This window comes from Dermacentor andersoni, chromosome 1 (genome assembly GCF_023375885.2).
Source record: "Dermacentor andersoni chromosome 1, qqDerAnde1_hic_scaffold, whole genome shotgun sequence".
Lineage (NCBI taxonomy): Eukaryota > Metazoa > Arthropoda > Arachnida > Ixodida > Ixodidae > Dermacentor > Dermacentor andersoni.
In genome coordinates, this window is record NC_092814.1 from 206861002 (window position 1) to 206881503 (window position 20502).

Genomic DNA, 20502 nt, shown 5'->3' on the forward strand with positions numbered 1-20502 from the left:
CATTTAACGACTGACGAAGCAACATCTGTATTAAACAAACTGCTCCGCAGGGCTCGAACAAGCTTTTCCGCGGATTTCTTCCCGTAGCGTGTTAGCCGTCGTCTGCTACTGCAGGCCCACCACCGGCGGCGCCACCGTCGAGGCCGCGCCGAGCGGAGGAGGAGGGAAGTGAATGGCGCTACTTTGGAAGATTAAGGGGTTTTACGCACCACGAGCCAGCTCGCAAGCAATGCCTATGCGCGCGGCGACAGTCGAAGGTGAGGGAGTTACGAGAGAGTGATGAGAGGAGGGGGGGAAGGGCTCGGCCACCTGGATCGGCGCGCGGCGATCTACGAGGCCATGCAAGGAAAACGGATTTTCTGCTCCGCCCTCCTCATAGATGGCGCCAACGAGGCACCCGACTATAGAGAACCTTTATAGCCTCTATAACCCTACTGCCACCGATCCGGGGTGTTGGATTGGATTGTATTTAGTGGCCTCGCCCTTTGTAACGGGTGGGCATCGCCGTGAAAAAGTAGCGATGCCCTGGCGTTGGTAGGTAACATTCAGGTACATGCACACATAAGCACAGTCACACATGCATTCAGACATACTATCAATGTCAATATCAATGTTTGGCCGTTAATGTGCGCGCACTATGGCCCACCACTCATTGAGTTTCCCAGGCCGGGTGCAGCCACCTGGTAGCACAGAGCTCAACCACGCACGGTAGCAGTAACAAAATGGATTCTTTGCTGCTGGCGTAAAATTTTCGCAGGAGTGTAATCGTTACCACGTTGCTTTTGTAAATGTTTAAAGTGTTTTACACTTGGTTAGAACAATATTAGCGCTTTGTTTGGCTGGTTAAGCTCTGCGCCAACAGGTGGCTGGACCGTGCAGACTGATCAGGCCGCTCACGTACGTCTACGCTAAAGTTCCTTCATCAGCTTAAGCGACTTTTGGCGTACCCGCTACTCCGGCAAACGGGGACGGTTTGGGCACAGAACACCTATACAAATTTAGAGAAGGGAAACTGTACCTTCCACAATGCTACGGAAATAAGCGTAGCGGTGGCGTCGTGAACTAAAGTATGCGACCACAGGTGGCGCTGTACAACAGGAAACGGATAGAGTCACTGGAAAAAATTTCAGAGTACCGCAAAGGTCGGGATTTGACTGGCAACACTGAGCGGCCACCGCCATATATCTTCCAAGCCGACTGCGTCGCGGGAAGGCCGCCGTGTTTGAAGAGCTTGATATTCGGGGACGCACCGCGTTGAGTGTTTACTGAAGTACAAATACTTTGTGCCCGGAAATAATGGTTGCTAAGAACGAAAATTAAATGTTATGTTGTGCGAAGTAATGCAACCGGTGGTTGTTTTGCACGCCGATCGTGTTTACTGCTGGAACTGTGCTACGATTGTGGGCAGCAGCTTAGCGCTGCTATCGGGAGCTTATGCACGCGCTTTTTTTTCCCCTTCCGCGGAGCGAGCTACGAAGGGAACATTTCGTTACTTCGAGCCGGAATGAGGCAAGCTTGTGCTTTTGGGCATGAACATCGTGGACCGCCGTCGGCTTCTATTGAATGTTTCCAAGCAGGACGAAACTAAGACCTGACAATGTCACAGGCACGTATATTCATTGTATAATTCCACAAGCTAAATCGGATACATCTAATTAAGTTTGTAAACGGATACCGCGCGTTCTCGATTCTGCAGGGCGACTTTGTCCGCCGTATACGCACGACACACTGCGACTGCCATGTGCGCACCGGTGTACGTTTGGCCGTGATAGTAAGACGATCTGTGCACAGCAGGCGTAAAAACCAACTTCGATGACCATTTTGCGCACTAAATCTTGTGGAAAGCCAATATGAGCCATTTGCGTGATTACAGCAACGTACATGTACTTCTGTACACTGATAATGAGCGAGAGTTTGCTACATTGCGATTTATGAACGCGGCTGTCTGGTGCGTTCATGAGCGGCTACTTTTCTCAACTTATTTATGACTGTTTTCTTAGACTTCCAAGATTTGCTGCCTGTGTAAAAAAAAAAGCAGGAACACCCGCTGGTGACGCAGCACTTCTTTTTTCTAAGTTACATAGGCGATGTATAAAATTCTTGCGCTTTTAGAGCGACTTATGTAACATGCATAGTGAAAGAGTGAAACTAAAGCTACTGGGTGTTCTGTTGTTTTGTATTTCTTGTTATGCATCAAGCACAACATTATTTGTGTATGCACAGTAGCATTTCAACATAATATGTATGCTGACTTCAGTTCATTGCATGTGCTCGGCTTACAAGCTCAAAATTTGCAGCATGTGTTGTGACTATCACCTGGCCATTGGTTTCAAGCTCGAAATGCGTATGTATAAATGAGCAAAGGATAAGTGGAAAAAAGGAAGTATCACGGGCCTCGTATTGACCATGTTTTTATTGACTACGATCGTCACGATCTGAGAAAAACAAGTGCCATATGGGTCGAGTGACTCGAGGCGAGAGCGCGCTCACGTGCGCGGAGAAATCATGCAAATACCTGGTGCACGTGAGGACGCGGAATTCTCGCGCGGCAAGTGTGCCTTCGCGTGCCACGAGCACGGAATAACCGCGTGTGTTGAGCAACAAACGCGTACATGTGTACCCGCGTCAAGAGTGCAAGACGGGAACGATCCCTGCAATGAACTCCTATTTTCGTAGCATCGCTAACACCGCGTGCACTTCGCTTAAATATCTTATAAAACAGTGCCGAAAAGCACAAGCAAGGTGTACTTATACCCCGCACACGCGGGTGTTTTTTGTAGGCTTGAAGTTCTCCCGGCCGATTCTGTGTAACCACGCAGAACGACGATCTCGGCCATTTTTCCCGGTCGGAATCTAGAAAAAAATCTTTCCAGACTCAGTTCGGTTGCTGCATGCGAAGGTGCAGCAGGCAGGCAGGATTTCCTTGCAGTCAAATGCGAGCGCGACAATTAGAAAACACACCCACAAAAAAAAAAAAAAAAACTTAGGGAACCTGCGCTGCCTGCGCTCTAACTCAGCCGGCCCGCCCGGCGCTTGGAAGGTATATGGCACCCCAGAGGTCACATGGTACGGTTGGGCCAATGAGCGCGTCGGCGGCGCGGGGAAAACGAATGCGGTACTCTGAAATGTTTTCCAGTGACTCTAGGAAACGGAGAATAATGGCATATTGGGAGAGCTTCAGAATGGCTTCAGAATAGGTAGGCGTTTGGACGATAACTTGTTTGTTCTTACTCAGTGTATTGAAATATCAAAAGCAGAAAGCAGACCGTTGTATGTGGCCTTTTTAGACATTACAGGAGCCTACGACAACGTAGACCGCAACATTTTGTGGGATATTCTGGAAGGGGAAGGCTTAGGTAACGATTGTATACAGCTTTTGAGAGAAATTTACCTAGAAAATACCGTTTGCGTTGAATGGGAAGGGATGAGGAGCGCGGAGAAAGTTCATATCAACAAGGGACTGGGGCAAGGGTGCCCTTTATCCCCGCTGCTGTTTATGATGTACATGGTGAGGATGGAGAGGGCGCTGGAAGGAAGTAATATCGGGTTTAATCTCTCATACAAACAGGCAGGTACAGTAATAGAGCAGCAACTCCCAGGTTTATTTTATGCGGAGGACATTGTGTTGCTCGCTAACAAGCAAAGCGATTTGCAACGTCTGGCTAATATCTGTGGACAGGAAGGCAACAATTTAGGTTTGAAATTTAGTGTTAGAAAATCAGGTGTTATGGTATTCAATGAAAACAGTGAACAGACAGTGGAGATACAGGGCCAAGAAATACCTCGGGCAACAGAATATAAATACCTTGGTATATGGATAAACGAAGGCAATGGATATATGGAAACACAGGAAAAAACCATAACAGTCAAGGGGAAGAGAAATGCAGCCATAATGAAGCACAGAGCGCTATGGGGATACAATAGGTACGAGGTCCTCCGAGGTATGTGGAAAGGGGTAATGGTTCCAGGACTTACTTTTGGAAATGCGGTTGTTTGCTTTAAATCAGGGGTACAATCAGGACTCGACGGGAACCAAAGGTCTGTGGGTCGCCTCGCATTGGGCGCTCACGGGAAGACTACAAATGAAACTGTGCAGGGGGATATGGGCTGGACTAGTTTTGAAGTGAGGGAAGCTCGCAGTAAAATTGAGTATGAAGAACGGCTGAGGAATATGGAAGAAAGTAAATGGGCTGGGAGAGTGTTCAGGTATCTGTACAGGCAAAACATTGATTCACAGTGGAGGGAAAGAACTAGGAAGCTTACCAGCAAGTATGCGGCCTGTGGGTGGGCAACACAGCAACAAGGAAGGTCAAGCGGAAAGTCAGAGAGGCTGAATTAATCTCATGGGTGGCGGCAATGGAAAAGAAACCTGCCATGAGTAACTACTTAAGAGGAAAAAACGAAATCAGGAAAGAAACCATTTATGATAACTCAAAGGGAAGCTCATTACTTTTCGAAGCGAGATCGGGATGCCTTAGAACACGCACCTGTAAAGCGAGATATAAGAAGGAAGAAGAAGCATGTGCTTGCTGCGGTAAAGCTAGGGAAACGACGGAGCATATTTTATTAGAATGTGAAGACGTCTACCCAGCGGTCGATTTAGGCACCACTGGCCTCCTTGAAGCCCTTGGGTTCAGCGGGAGCATGTGGTAAAGCAAACAGGTCCGCAATAGACATTAGTAAGAGGCGATTGGAGGATTGGTGGAAGAAAAGTAGGGAAAGGACAAAAGACGGAGACGTACAAAAGCACAATTCGCAATAGGGGATCAGAAAGTTTAGACGCGGTAGTTCATAGTGTTTTTTTTCTTTTTTCATTGGTTAACCTAGGTAGGATATTAGGCAGCATAGTAGCAAGAGCTTGGTGGCGCAACCCACCGCCCCGTTCCAAAGGGGACGCTCATAACATCTATCCATCCATCCGGAAACGGGGTTTTGCACAGTATGGCCGCTTTACCAGGTGTTCTGTGGCTTTACTGGGTTTCTGGCTGCTGCGCCTTGATCGTGCTCCGGCCAGTTTGGTTGCTGTGTGGCAAACGTAGCGCCTACATATATATATATGTAGGCGCTACGTTTGCCACACAGCAACCAAACTGGCGGGAGCACGATCAATATATGTAGGCGCTACGTTTGCCACACAGCAACCAAACTGGCGGGAGCACGATCAAGGCGCAGCAGAATACATGTGGCGCTGAGTCATATCGAGTTAAGGCACACTCTGAATTGACTTTTAAGGGCATCCCGAGCGGTTTTTCCTTTATTACGCCGCCGTTACCCCGAATTGTGCCGCCGCGCTCCAGCTGTTGCATTTCGTGTAGGGCTACTGACAGAATGCGGTTTCCAGGTGGCACGATGGCCTCGACTGGAATAAACGCACACGACACCAAAGATTGAGTAAGCCTGAAAATATTTTATTTGCATTTTACAAGTACAACAAAAAGCACACGCCTACGCATCCACACAAGCGCGGTTACATAGTCAACAACATAGTCAAGAAATGGCTCATTAATAAGGGTAGCACAAACGCACAAGAAAGAAGACCTAAGCTACAAAACGTACGGTCGGCTGCTAAGTATAATAATTTCCCTGTCACCGCGTGTCACTTTTATACAGCATCTTTACAGCACTACCAGGCCGGGTAGTTTGGCGGAAAGAACGCAACAGCTTACGGCCGTCAGCTGCCTCTTCCTTACGGGTGTCATAATTATCCTAATCTCCGCATCAACGTCGTGCAAGTCCGCATACAGGTATCTGTATCTGAACCATATTTGCCAGCTTAATACATGTGTAGTGAAATTATGATAACTACTGCGTCTTATCAAACGTATTGGTTTGATCAAACGTATCAAACGCACGCACGCACGCACGCACGCACGCACGCACGCACGCACGCACGCACACACACACACACACACACACACACATATATTCCATGCAGGTGCCCATTCATAGACTATTCTGGGACGTTAATTGGACATCCGTTTGCTGAAGTCCATGGGACGTCCACATGAGTTCCTTTTTAGGAATTGGGACTTTAGTACTTGCTTGGGATGACCCTAAGACATTTGGTGTTGTCTGGGACATAAACCGAATGTCTGCGTGTTCTTGTTTTACTTCGCACCGCAGCAAGAGAGATGTACTTCCGTTTCGTCTGCTTGTTCCCACGTCGTGCAGTCGCGCGCGCAGACGCCGAAACTATGTCATTTTCTACCGTATTCCAGCGCGTCATAATGCCCTCTCGCTTCTGCCTCAGTTTTTGTGTAGCACTGACTTGTACAGCTAGTCGGGTGTTCTCGCGCACAACGCGCGAAAATCGTGCGCGGCGCGACACAAGACACGCAACAGCTAGCGCGCGATACCTTCGGCGGAAGTGCGCCGCGCACCGAAAAAGCTAGGAAAAACAAAAAGGCGGGGCCCGTGACGTATGCGTCACGCGATCCACGAGCTCCGTTATGGGAGAACGCAGGGAAGGAATTTCGCTTGCGCAGGGAGGCTAGACGGGGCAAGTGGAGAGAGCGTCTCTGTTTGCGCTGAAGCTCGCCTCCTGAAATCATAGGTTTGCGGCACTGAAATATTGCTATTTCGGCTATTAATGAACCACTTTGAAAAAGTGTTGCTGGGGAACGCTCCCTAAAGGGAGCGTTCTGCTTCCATCGTATAACCGAAATTTTCTATGTGGCCTGGTAAGGGGCCCTTTACAGAGAAATTGTTGCGGTTTGAATAACTCAGAATATGTTGTATGGCCCTTTCTATTTTGTGCATGCTGCGAGAACTTTTCTGACTTTCAAGTGCAATCAATGTTCATCTATATTGTTTCCAAAGCCACTGATGTTTACTTTCTGCAGTCTCCATCTATGATAAGTCAGACCACTAGAAAGACGCGTCTTGCACATTGAGGTTGAAGGGATGCTAAAGGTAAACATTAGGTAAAAGTGGTAAGGCAAGTATTCCAGGACGTAACAGAGGATCACTTCTACTGCCACAAGAGCTTCCATAACGAAGTTGAGTAAACGTGGGATCAAATTTACAGCACTGTCATAAATTTCGGTGCTCTAGAGACATACAGGATGCAACTTGGACATGACAGAAAAAAAAAAAAAACGAGCTAGGAAAAGGACGGAATACTACAAAAAGTAACTCTAACACGCCAAATCTCTGTCCTCGCTACACATGCACAACAAACCAACGCAAATTAACCAAAACAGTCTAACCGTCGCGATGTGGCAGGAGTCGGCCGTGGCACAAGACGCGGCCGTTGTATACCTCCAACGTGCAGTAGACGTCGGCCTCCATTGCTGTAGCTTGACGGGGCTGGTTTCGGGCTGGTTTCGGCTGGAGTCGCGTGGCACAGGACGTGGTCGTAGTCGGTAGTGCGTCGGGTAGCTGGCGTGGCCAGGCGGTTGCCTCCGTGGCACAGGACAGGGCAGGAACTGCAGTGGGAACATGCCTGGGTACTGCGATGCACCGTCGCAGCAATCTAGGAGTGTGGCGCGATGGTGCGTTGCCGGTGGGCCCCCTCTCTGGACCAAGTCTTCTGAGCCACCCACTACCGCCTCCAGAGCAACAGCTGGAGACGCGTCCGCATTTGTTCTTCCCTAGTGAAATGGCGCAACCCACTCTGGGGCATCGGCCATGAATCGGGCGGTAACAAAACTCTTATCAATTAAAAACAAATTAAGTTGAAATAAAATAGTTATATTGCAAATGGGATTTAAGTTGTCTACTGTTAAATATATGAATAATCAATTATCTAAGTATTACATAAAAATGTGAGCATACGAAGTATTAAGAAGAATTCCAGCATGTAATTATTTTTGTCTTACGCAGAATGATACAGAGGGCTTCACAAACGTTCCTATGGCTGTAACTCAGTACGGTAACCTCAAAGAATTACAGGAAAAGTCAAATTCAATCAAGCTTTTGGAAAGGTTCTTCTAAATATCCTTTCCGTTGAATAATGAAATGGCGGCATGTCAAAAAGAAGTGTTGCAGAGGGATCAAATACATGAATAATAACTGCATTGCCATTGCCAAAGATGCTGCAAACGAATTCTTGAACGCTACGCACTGTCAAGACAGGTAAAATATATATTTTTTCATTAAAGAATATACTGGTATGGGGGGTCCCAAAAATTCTGCCCGAAATAACTGATATCAATGCTTCTATGTTTTTTGTCTATTTAGTAAGCAAAGAAAATATCACACGAACTTTAGAAATATATCAGTTTGAAACCAGCAAAGCAGTGCATGCCGCTGATATGAAAAATGTAAAGGTCATGAAATGAACAAGTTGAAGACACATATTTTAACGAAACTTCAAGAACCTTGTTTACATTTTTGTATGCATGCAATGGCCAGGGAAAAATCTCAATGACGCTGTCCTTTGTTCCAATGTATTGCGCAGAATCGCAGCTGTCACCGGTTGTGTACTGTGAGTAATTGCATCGAAATTACAGTAGCAACAGAGAGCACATGCATACAAAGAGCAAGAGTTCTGCAAAATATACGAGGCTGAGTCAAATTAAAGTGAGCCAATGCGAATATAAGACAAACGGGGTACTTTATTTAAAAGTAGCCTCCATGAGCGCAGCCTGCAAGACAGGTGGAAGCGTCAACAACACAATCGAACGCTACGCAGACACATAGCACGGCTAAACAGAGACATAGAAGACCACGCATTGCAGGTCTGCAAAACGCAATGGGAGGAGACGTGCAACGGTATGGAGAACCAGCTAGGATGGCCAAGACGTGGCAGAGAGAGGGAGAGAGAGAAAACATTTATTTATCAGGAGTTTGGGCGACTTCCTCGCAGGGTGGAGCCCTTAGTTCAGGGCCCCATTGGCTCGCGCCACTCCGCGTGCCCGCCGGATCAGCCATCGCTGCTCTTGCGGGTCTGAGCTGGCCAGCGCAGTCTCCCAGGAGGAAGGGGAAGGTGAAGGAATAGGGGAGTAGCCCGGAGGGTGTGGGCACTCCCAGGTGCAATGATATACTGTGGGCTTTGCTCCGCAATAGGGACAGTATGAGGTATATTGTGTGGGGTGGAAGAGGTGAAGATAAAAGAGGCAGGGAAATGAATTAGTTTGAAGCTGTCGCCACGCGACGGCATCTTCTCGATTAAGGGAATTATGTGGGGGAGGGTAGTGTCTCCTGTTATCTCTGTAATATTGTAGAGTTTCAGTGTAGTTCAGTGGTTCTGTCGGTGCGTCGTCTGGGTTGGACAGCTCTTCCAATGGCGCCCGGTTAGCGAGCTCTCGGGCTACCGCATTAGCGCGTTCATTACCATGGAGAGAGGCGTGTCCAGGTGTCCAGACGATACGCACCCTGTGTAACGCTGTGGGGTGTAATGATGTAAGGATGCGGTGTGTGTAGGGTGTCACCCTCCCTTGTGCCAAAGTCCTGCAGGCGGTCTGAGAATCAGTGACCACTGTGATAGGTTCATCCGGCGCTGGCATGGTTGAAGCGTGTACGATGGCTAGGGCAATAGCAGCCTCTTCCGCCGTGCCACTCTCCACAGTGTTGAGCGTTGCCGAAGCTCTCAGAATGTCTGCACTATCTACTACGACTAGGCATAGGGCACGTTTCTGTGGGTAGCGGGCCACGTCGGTGTATAGGACTGGAGTGTTTGATTTGTCATCGCCAAATAGGCGAGCGAGGGCTTGTGCTCTTGCCTTTCGTCGACCTTTATGACGGTCAGGGTGCATATTCCGGGGAATTGGGGCCACGTGAATTTTGTTGCGAATGCTAAGCGGAAGAAGTTTGCGGTTTTCCTGTTGTGGTTGTCTTGGTATTTGGTATCCTAGCCGGGATAGAATGTGGCACCCTTGCATTGTTCGTTGCAGACGTTGCAGTTGGCTGTTAAAATGACCTTCAACTAGTTCGCGGATGGTGTTGTGCACCCCCAGTCGTAGTAAGAGCTGCGTAGACGCATGTTGGGGTAGTCCCAGCGCTGCCTTTAGTGCCGTACGGAGGAGGGTGTCCATCTGGTGCATCTCAGTCTGAGTCAGATTATGATAGGGCAGGTGGTAGGTTAATCGGCTAATTATGAGGGCTTGCACGATTCGGAGTACGTCTTTTTCTTTCAGTCCTTGTCGGCGGTTTGTAATGCGCTTTATCATGTGCGTTATTTGGGTAAGTTGTTGGCGGAGCATGTGTAGGGTATGTGTGGCCTTCCCGTTGTGTTGTATGTGAAGTCCTAGTACACGTAGTCTGTCTACCCTTGGAATAACGTTGCCATCGAGATGCAATGTGATGGCTGGTGGAAAATCGGCCTTGTTCCGTTTTTTGAATACAAGCAGGAGCTCCGACTTCTCAGCTGCGCATGTGAGTCCTCCGGCTGTTGCGTACTCTTGAACTATATTTACGGCGTCCTGTAGTGCGTCTTGCATGGCGCCGTCTGATCCTGTGGTCACCCAGATTGTAATATCATCGGCGTACAGGGCGTGCTGCACGTTCGGAAGTTTGTCGAGGAGCGGTGGTAGCTTTGCCATCGCCACGTTGAACAGGGTGGGTGAGAGAACCGAACCCTGGGGAGTACCTCTGCCGGAAAGTTTTATGATATCCGACCGAATATCACCTAGGCCGATGGTGGCTGTTCGGTCGGATAAAAAGGCTCGGACATAATCATAGATCCGCTTTCCGCATCGGGAGAATGCAAGGTTGTTTAGAATGAGGTCATGTGAGACGTTATCGAACGCTCCTTTGAGGTCCAATGCCAGAATGGCTCTTGTTTGAGCTTTACTTGGACCATCCACAACATCCTCCTTAAGTTGTAGGAGTATGTCCTGCGCAGACAGGCCTGGTCGATAGCCGAATAAGGTATTGGGAAAGAATCCGTTCACTTCGAGGTGAGGCTGGAGGCGATTTAGAACTACGTGCTCGAAGAGTTTGCCAATACACGAAGTCAAGGAAATGGGTCTGAGATTTTGGAGGGACAGCGGTTTCCCGGGTTTCGGAATTAAGGTGATATCGGCGTGTCGCCATTCTTGTGGAAGCGTTCCGTTTTGCCAATTGTCGTTGTAGTATGCAGTGAGTTGCCGTATGGCCTGGTCGTCGAGGTTGCGTAGCAGTGCATAGTGAATGCCGTCTGCTCCGGGCGCCGTGTTTCGTCTTATGCCGTGTAGGGCTGCCCTCACTTCTGCCTCTGTAATATCGCCGTCCAATTGGGTGTCTTCCTCGTGTGGATAGTCTTTGTACTCCGGTCGGTGGCCTGTAGCAATGTATCTTTGTTGCAGTGTTTGGAGGAGCGCGTCATCATTCATTTGTGCTTTGTGGATGATAGTGCGGACTGTGTTCGATGTATGCGTTTTTGTGTGCGTTGGGTCGAGTAGTGCTCTGAGGAGGGACCACGTTTTGGAACTACTTAGTGTGCCATTAAGGCGGTCGCAGAGGTTGTGCCAATTGCTATTAGTGAGGCTGGTGGCGTATTCTTCAGCTTCTGCTGTGATCCGGGCGATTCTTTGTTTCAGCCTACGGTTGTGCCTCTGCCTCTTCCATCGTTTGGTCAGGCCTCATCGAGCATCCCAGAGATGGAGCAGATGTCTGTCCACATCCGGCGTCTCCGTTGTTGCAGTAATTTGCTTAGTGGCTGCTTTAAAATCTGCTTGTAGCTGTTGTGTCCACTCGCGTAGAGATGGCGGGTCGTGTTGTTCAGATTTGGTTCTGTTGCGCCGGAAAGTGTCCCAGTTTGTTATTTTAATTAAACGTTCTGGGGTGCGTATAGCCACCAGTTGGACGTCTGTGGCTAGAATGCTGTGGTCACTGCCCAGATTCTCCATTAGGTTGTTCCAGGAGCATTGAGTCAACCCCTTCACCATTGTTAGGTCAGGGCAGGTATCCCTGCTTACACTGTTACCCGTTCTTGTTGGTTTGTCAGGTTCTGTCAGCAGAGTGAATTGATGAAGGTTCATGGCGTGGGCTAGACGGCGACCTTTTGGAGTTTCTGTTTGGTACCCCCAGGCTGGGTGGGACGCATTGAAATCTCCCAGAATAATCAATTTCTTGGCTTGTTTACTGGCGGGCGAAAAAAGTTGTCCGAAGTCGTCTCGTCGCGATTTGGGTGCACTGTAGATATTAAGTAAAAACAAGCTGGTTTCATATCGAGTCCTAGGTACAATTTCTAAGAGCACATGCGGAATGTGGGAGCTGTCGAGCGTGTGCTCGATCACTGTGATTTGTTTGGACACAAGGGTGGCAGCTAGTGGTTGTTTGGTGGTGTCATGCTTGTCGGTGTATGCATTGTATCCACTGAGTGTGGGAGTGCAATGTACTTCTTGAAGTGCTATAACGTCTGGTAGGTGAGGACGTGTGGCTAGGAACTGTGTGAGGGAACCCTTCTTCCTTCGGTACCCTCTACAATTCCATTGCCACACCCGGAAGGTGGTGGTAGTGTGCCTCTTAGGTTTGCTGGCCATGATTGGTTGATACCGCCTCGCCGGTGAGGGCAGGTGTTGTTGTACGAGCCGGACGGGTATAAGGGTGTGACCTTCTTGGTTCTCTAGTGGCGTTAGTGTCATGTGGAAGTGAGTCGTTTTGATGGCTGAAAGTTGAGCTAAAAGTTGCACTGATGAATTGTTTCATGTCAGTCATGGCTTGTTGTATGACCTGTTGTAGCATGTGCTTGACATCAGCCATGATCTCTTCCTTCATTTTTTGCATCTCCGCTCTTAAAATAGTCGCCATTTCCTCTATCATTTCGCACACTTCTTGTTTGGTGCAGGAATTGTGAGGGAGTTTCTCAGGTGCGAGTGTGTGTGTCTGGGTGAGTGAAAGCGTCGCTGTGGGAGACATTTTGTTTTGTTTGTTTGTTTGCTGTGCGGACGGAGGTGAAGGAAGGGATGAGGAAAGAGGGGGAAACTGCGCTGACCAACTCACCGCTGTCGTCTTCCTGGTGTGATGGTCGGGCGTTTTCGTCCATGCGGCCTGAGGTTCCTTCGATGGCTGTTTCTGCTGCGTCAGGCTGCGGCTCCCAGATCGGCTTCGACCACGTGGTTGCTTCTGGTCCTTGGACGGCCTACGGACCCTGGACCTACTGCGACTTTGGGATTGGCTGTGACCCCTGGATCGGTAGCGAGGACGACCACGTGTTGCATCAGTAGTCGCAGGTGCCGCACCGTTGAATGTCGTTACCTTGCTGGACTTGTCGTGCTGAAGTTGTTGCTCCGCCATCTTCTGCTGCTCTCGGAACACGTGGCTCTTGTTAAAGGGCTTGCGTTGCCTTACAGGACATCGAGAGTCAGTGGCGGGGTGCTCACCACCACAATGAAAACATTTCAGCGTGCAATCATGTCCTTCGGAGGGGTTGGAAGTTCCGCACGCAGCACACCGGGGTTTATCCGGGGTTGGGCAAACATCTGCTCGATGACCCGTGGAGAGGCACACGCTGCACAGCTGCTGTCGGGGTTTATGAATGTAGCACCGGTATTCTGCTCCGTAATAGTAGATATACCGGGGAACCCGAATGCCAGAGAACGTGATGATGGCCGTGGCTGAATTTCCCATCATTCTTGCATGCAGGACTCCTTTGCAGGAAGCATCCGGAGCAGCCACATAGGCCTGAACCTCGTACTGCTTGTTTTCCAGGCATATAGACTTGATCAGCTGCAGTTTTGCCGCTAGTTCTTCGTCCGGTGTGCTGACCACTGCGACGTTCTGCTCTCGGCGTATGCGGATGGTTAGCTGGTGGAGCGTGCTCTCGTTTAATTGAGCCGCTGTGCCTATAGCTCTGGCTATAGAGTGCTGCGGCCACTCACCGAGATTCAGTCCATATCTCGGTCGGAAGATCACTTTCAAGTCGTCGATCGGTAGCGGGGGCAGCTGCGAGCTCTTATTGCGCAATGTCAGATGTAGGTGGTCCTGCTGTGCGGGTTCGGTGTTGGGTGGCACGCTCGACGTGGCTTGGACCTGTTTCTTGCGCTTTCGGGCCACGAGAAACCAAGTCCCGTCTTCGTTGTCTTCAGTAGGTTCTTGATCCATAGCGGCGGCTGGTGTGGTTTTATCCAATGCTGCAGCAGGCAGGGGGTCTCGGGCAGCCATCGTCACGGTAGCAGTGCAGTGGGCATGTGCGGCACGCGATGCTGTCGTGCCGTAATCGCGGCGCCTACGTTAGGCCTAGCGCGGCGGCCTGCTCGCCTCGAAATGTCCAAGGGCCGAGGTCTCACCGGATCTGGCAGGTCTTGGTCTCAAAAGATTTCACCGGTTAAGATCCGTCGACTGGTGGTGGTAAGCACGTTGTAGAAACGAAAGATCAACTGTGAGGTGTTCCAAGAGCCGTAGCTCATACGGAGTTCGTCCTTCACACGCGGTCTTCTTCCAAGACGTGGCACCTCCTCCGGCATCTCTTGGATCCTGAGGAGACCAAATCAGCGCACGCGCATAAGATCAACAAGCTAGTACACGACTACGAAGGCACGTGCGCGGACTTTCTAGAAGCCGTGCGAACCCGTTACGTCAAGGCAACTAGCCCCGTCGCGCATCCGGCGTACGCGGGGGAGAGTAACGCGCAGCTAGATGAGGACTTTAGCGTAGCAGAGGTGAGGGCGGTACTGCACAAGCTCAACAGAAAATCGGCGTCGGGCCCGGACGGTGTAACCAATAAAACGCTCCGCAACTTGGACGACGAGTCGATAGAACGGCTGACGGATTACATTAACGTGTGCTGGAATGCCGGCGCGATACCGAGCTCGTGGAAAACGGCGCGCATAATTATGATCCCCAAACCGGGCAAACGGGTACAGATCGACAATATTCGACCAATATCCCTGACGTCCTGCGTCGGCAAGGTCATGGAACACGCGGTTCTCACTCGCCTTACCAACTACCTCGAGGACCGCGACATGCTGCCGCACACGATGCTGGGGTTCCGTCGTTGCCTTTCTACGCAGGACGTCATGATTCAATTCAAACACCACATCGTAGACAATCCTACGCGATCCACAAAAGCAATACTCGGTCTTGACCTCAAAAAGGCGTTCGACAACGTAAAACACGCCGCGATACTTGAAAGCATACGAGCATTGGGGCTGGGCGAGAGAACGTACGACTACGTACGGGACTTCCTTACGGGTCGCCATGCCCGCATAGTGATCGGCGGACTGGAATCGCAAGACATAGACATAGGTTGCACGGGCACACCGCAGGGCTCTGTCATCTCGCCCATGCTCTTTAACGTCGTGCTTCTCGGATTACCCCAGAAACTGGCAGAGATAGAAGGCCTCCACCACAGCTTGTACGCCTATGACATCACGCTCTGGGTTGCTGAGGGAAATGACGGCCACGTAGAGCAAACCTTACAGGCGGCTGTCAACGCGGTGCAGGAGTATCTGCGTGACACAGGCCTCGAATGCTCCGCGGCCAGATCGGAGCTCCTGCTTTACAGACCCACGCGCAGGGGCCGCAAACCCAAGAACGCCGATTCCGCAGCCGAGCGCGCCGACAGAGAAATTAGAGTAGTCACATCTGGCGGCACCGTCATCCCGCATGTTCACAAAATTAGGGTACTGGGCTTGTACCTGTCGGCCAACGGCCACAACGGCGAAACCGTACGCAGACTAGAGCGTGCGGTCAATGAAACGATCCGGTTAATGAAACGTATCACGAACAGACATAGTGGAATGAAAGAAAGCAATACGATCCGCCTGGTACAGGCGTTCGTAACCAGTCACATAAAGTACGTCGCCTCCTACCTCAAGTGGCAGGTGGCCGAACGAACTAAACTAGACCGCCTCATCCGCGGGGCGTACAAACGTGATAGGATTGCCGATCAATACCAGCACGAATAAATTTCTCGAACTGGGTTTACACAATACCCTAGACGAGATAATAGAAGCGCACAACGTCGCGCAGTACGAGCGTTTGTCAAAAAGCAGAACCGGACGACACATCCTCGAGACGCTGGGCATCAGCTACCACACACAGCAGGGCGAAAAGGTCGCGATACCCACACCGATTCGCGAACGCATCGCCGTTTTGCCGTTGCCCAAGAACATGCACCCGACGCATCACGTTGGCCGGCGCAGCAGGCGCGTGCGAGATTTACAAAAGAAATACGGCAGCAACAAAGAAACTGTTTACGTAGATGCGGCCCGAGCGGCGACTTGCATGGTTTCGCGGTCGCAATCACGGACCACAGCGGAACTTGCGTCGCGAGCGCGACGATACGCACGGAAGAGACGGAGGCGGCCGAGGAAGCAGCGATAGCCCTCGCGGTAGCCACCACGGATGCCGAGGTGATAATAAGCGACTCGCAGGCAGCGATACGCAACTACGCTAGCGGCCGGATCTCCCGGGAAGCGGCCCGCATTCTCCAAATTCAACAGGGCAATATTTGCCGCGAAAACGACAGTTTCCTCGTATGCACCCCCGCCCACACGGACCCTCCGCTCCCGGGAAACGAGACGGCCCACGCCACGGCTCGAGGACTTACATGCCGAGCCGCGGCGCTCGCCGGCAATCCCGACGTCTCACCCACCGCTAGAGCGATGCGGGAGTGGACGTGGGGGGATCACATGACCACTTTCAGAGACATCACGCAACACTACAGATTGAACAGATGTAAATACCCACCACCGCACACCAAACTAAACAAGAAAGAGGCGGTTGCCTGGAGGCAATTGCAGACACACACATATCCTAACCCAGCGATCCTTCACCTCTGCTACCCCGACATTTATCCGTCCGACGACTGTAAAGCGTGCGGAGCCAGAGCGACGCTGCAGCCCGACGAGCGGGGTAGAAATGGCAGTCTCGAACCGAGGGGCGCGTTGGGAGGCGGCCCTGCTCAGCCACGACCTCGCCGATCAACTGTGGGCCGTACGGCACGCCGAGGAAGCCGCCCGAGTCCAAGGACTCGAGGCCGTCACCTAGGCTGGGGTGCTTATGGCCCCACCCCGCCCAAATCGCCGGACATTTGCAATAAAGTTTTCACTCACTCACTCACTCACTCACTCACTCACTCACTCACTCACTCACTCACTCACTCACTCACTCACTCACTCACTCACTCACTCACTCACTCACTCACTCACTCACTCACTCACTCACTCACTCACTCACTCACTCATTCACTCACTCACTCACTCACTCCATGAGCATTTAGACATTTGTACCGCTGAGTAGCGAGTCGCCTGATTCCCGTCTCATAAAGCTCCTTGGGTGGCTGCTTAAAAAATCTGTAACTGACTCTTTCACGTCATCGTCCGACACGAATCTGGTTCCCTTGAGCTGTTTCTTCAATTGCCCCAAAATGCGGAAGTCGCAAGGCGACAGGCCTGGGCTGTATGGCGGATGTTGCAGCGTTTCCCACTTTAAGATTGCCAGTTTTGTGTTATAACCACGTCAGCGACGTGGGGACAGGCATTGTCGTGGAGCAAGATGACCCCATTCGTCTATTTTCCACGTCGTTTGTTCCTGCTTGCGACACGCAGCCAATCCGGTGTTTCACAATATCGGAATTGATTGATAGTCTCTCCAGGTTTAGCAAATTCGATCAGTAATGGCCATCTCTGGTGGTGGTTCCTATAATGTTGGCATCCATTATGCACACAAGGGCCGACAACCAACATGTTCATGAATTATAGTGTGAACCGAACCGTGATTGATGTTCACATGCTCTGCCAGTTTATCGATGCTTGTCCTCCGTCCTTGTCTAATCAGCTCATCAAACTTTGTTGGAAGCTCCTTTTGTGTTGGGAGTGATTGCACGGTGGCTTTGGCCCGGTCTTGAATCTTCTTTGCAACTTCACGTCCTTCTCTGAACCGTTTGCTCCAGCGCTTCACAGTGGCCAATGAAATAATGTTCAACGTAGACGGCAGCCATACGGCAACTAATTTCATTTTGGGAAACACCTTCAGCTGTCAAAATCCTCACGACACCCCGCTGTTCAACTTTTGGAGCGTCTATTATGTCACGCAACCATGTTCAACCGAGTGTATGAGAGCATTAAAGAACATTTATCCTGACACCTGCATGTCACTTTTGTAAATGAGAGATGCCTGTGTGCTTCGCGCATGCTTCGAAGATAATGAACAGAACCATTATTGCGCGAGGTGGGTTAGCTCACTTTCATTTCACTCACCCGCGTACATTCGGAATGCGAAGATACAGCTTGTTAAAGGCAAAAACGTGTCATTGGAAACAAAGTTCACTGCACGTATACACAAAACCTCGCAACAAGATATTTAAATATACGTATAAGTCTCCGATAAATCTACGTGTCTAAGAAAAAGAGAGAGAGAGAATACAGAGAAAGGCAGGGAGGTTAACCAGAGGTAGTTCCGGTTGGCTACCCTGCACGAGGGGAAGGGTTAAGGGAGATAAAAAGAGAAAGAGAGTGGAAGGGGGAGATAGACAGAAAGCGAGACGAGCACTAACAAAGCGCGTACACTATAGAGCGGTAGGGGGGCGGCGGTTTTAAAGTCTATCGGTAAGCCCCGTAGACCGCAGGAACCTTAATAACGCGAGTAAGGCCTTCAACGCGGATGTTCTTTCAGAGCACTGACCTAAAGCTTTCAGTTCTGATAGTGAACGATTGTCCATCTGGTCCAGTACTCTACACATCACTTGTCTCTGGGCACTATATCGCGGGCAGACACAGATAATGTGTGTGAGCGTCTCTTCGCTGTTGCATGTGTCGCACGTGGGGCTGTTGGCCATTCCAATAAGGAAAGCATATGAGTTCGTAAAGGCATGGTACAGGCATGGTAAAGACACGGTACAGCATGGTCTGTTCACGTCGGGGTAACCCAGGCGGGAGGTGCATCCGTGTGTCAGGAGACAACGAACGCAAACGACACATGGTGAAAATGTTCGAGTCCCACAAGGGCAAAGTACAATCACGGGACATCAATCGCAGCCCAGCCGCAGCGTCTGTTCGCGAAAGCGGAATGAAGACTCGACCACTTTCATGCGCAGATCAGTCACTGTATATAATGCGTCAAACAAGGCAAATAAACATGTTGCGCACTCACAGATTGACAGATCACAGAATCCTAAGGCCCACTCCGCCTCCATTCACTCCCCCCGATGTATCGTGTGCGACGGAAGGCGGCGCGCTTCCTCCCCACTTTTTCCCCTTGCGCACCCAAGACTGAGCCACCAACGCGTCGGCTCATCCATGTCACCCCTCTGCCCTACGCTTTCATTCGCACATGCAGCATGCGGAGCTCGGGCACGATTTGATCGCCCTTGGACCTTACACGGAACGTGAGGGCGATGGCGACGGCAGGAATGCGCCTGTAGTGTCCATATACTTGTTATAGTAATAACCTTTTTCGGCTACTGAAGCGTCCCGTGGCCCATAACTTTCCGCAAAAGAAGAAGTAACAAAACCGAACTTTCACAATGCGACGATTCGCTGCGACGCAACAATGTCTTTTCTTCTTTTGTGGAGCGGAGGCACCGAAATGAAAAAAAAAAAAAAACTCAAAGGAAAGCGTGTTGGCCACAATCGAATGCCTACTTTAAACACTTAAGAGGAAGCTTTAACTCGGGACAAACTCCGACGCGGCCTATTGAAATACAAGTAAAACGCAGAAGCGCTTTTCTGAGGTAACCATTGGACCGATTTTAATTAAATTTGCTACATTTGAGAAAGAAAGTTAAATTCTAGTGACTGTTGGAAGCGGAATTTCGAGTTAATGCCTGAATTTTGCTGAAAGACTTTTCAAAAATTCGTAAGCATGAAAAAAAAATAGAAGCGCGAAGTTCACGGTTCAGGTATCAGATATTACGATTCTTTAAACGGCATCCATTAGATCATTCAAAGTGGACAAATCCTATATGTCAACTGATATGTTTCATGAATTTGTTACGCTGTGTACAAGGGTTCTGCAAAAGCTGTGTTTACACATTATTAATTTTTTTTTTCAGATTCATGTGTAACATGTCAGTTTAGTTCGCTTTAGATGTGCTATGAGATGGGATTCACAGAACTGTGATATCATTTTTCATTGCTAAGTTACTCAGTTGTAAACTTGATAGTTTAGTTTTCTGAAAATTTTCAATTTTCGCCAATCTTTTGTGAAAAATTAATGACCTAAGTAAAAAATTCGAAACCAACAGTCACTAGATTTTCAGTTTTCATTTTTGATGCAACAAACCTCATCAAGTTTGGTGCAGTGGTTGCCGAGAAACACGAATTCCCCTTTTACATGTATTTAGATAGGAGCATCCGAGCTAAAGCTTCCTCTTAATGTGGCTACTGAAGAAATATCGAAGAAAACCTGAGACGCTTGGTCCACAGAGAACCATACGCATACTGCTCGGTATCCTACACCGGCGAGACAAGACTTTCCGGAGAGGTTGCGCTCAAGCGAACGCGTCGCAATCCGTCGAGTCCCCACAGGGATGGCGGCGAGTGACTATTGTTTCTTTTTCTTGTCTGCTAGCCAGAAAGCGTCCAAAACTCTGCCAGGGGAAAATCCACTGCGCCAGCCGAAAACGAACGCGCACCGAAGTGCGCCGCGCGATGTTCGGGGCAACACGTGAAAAACGCATACGAGAAAAACGCA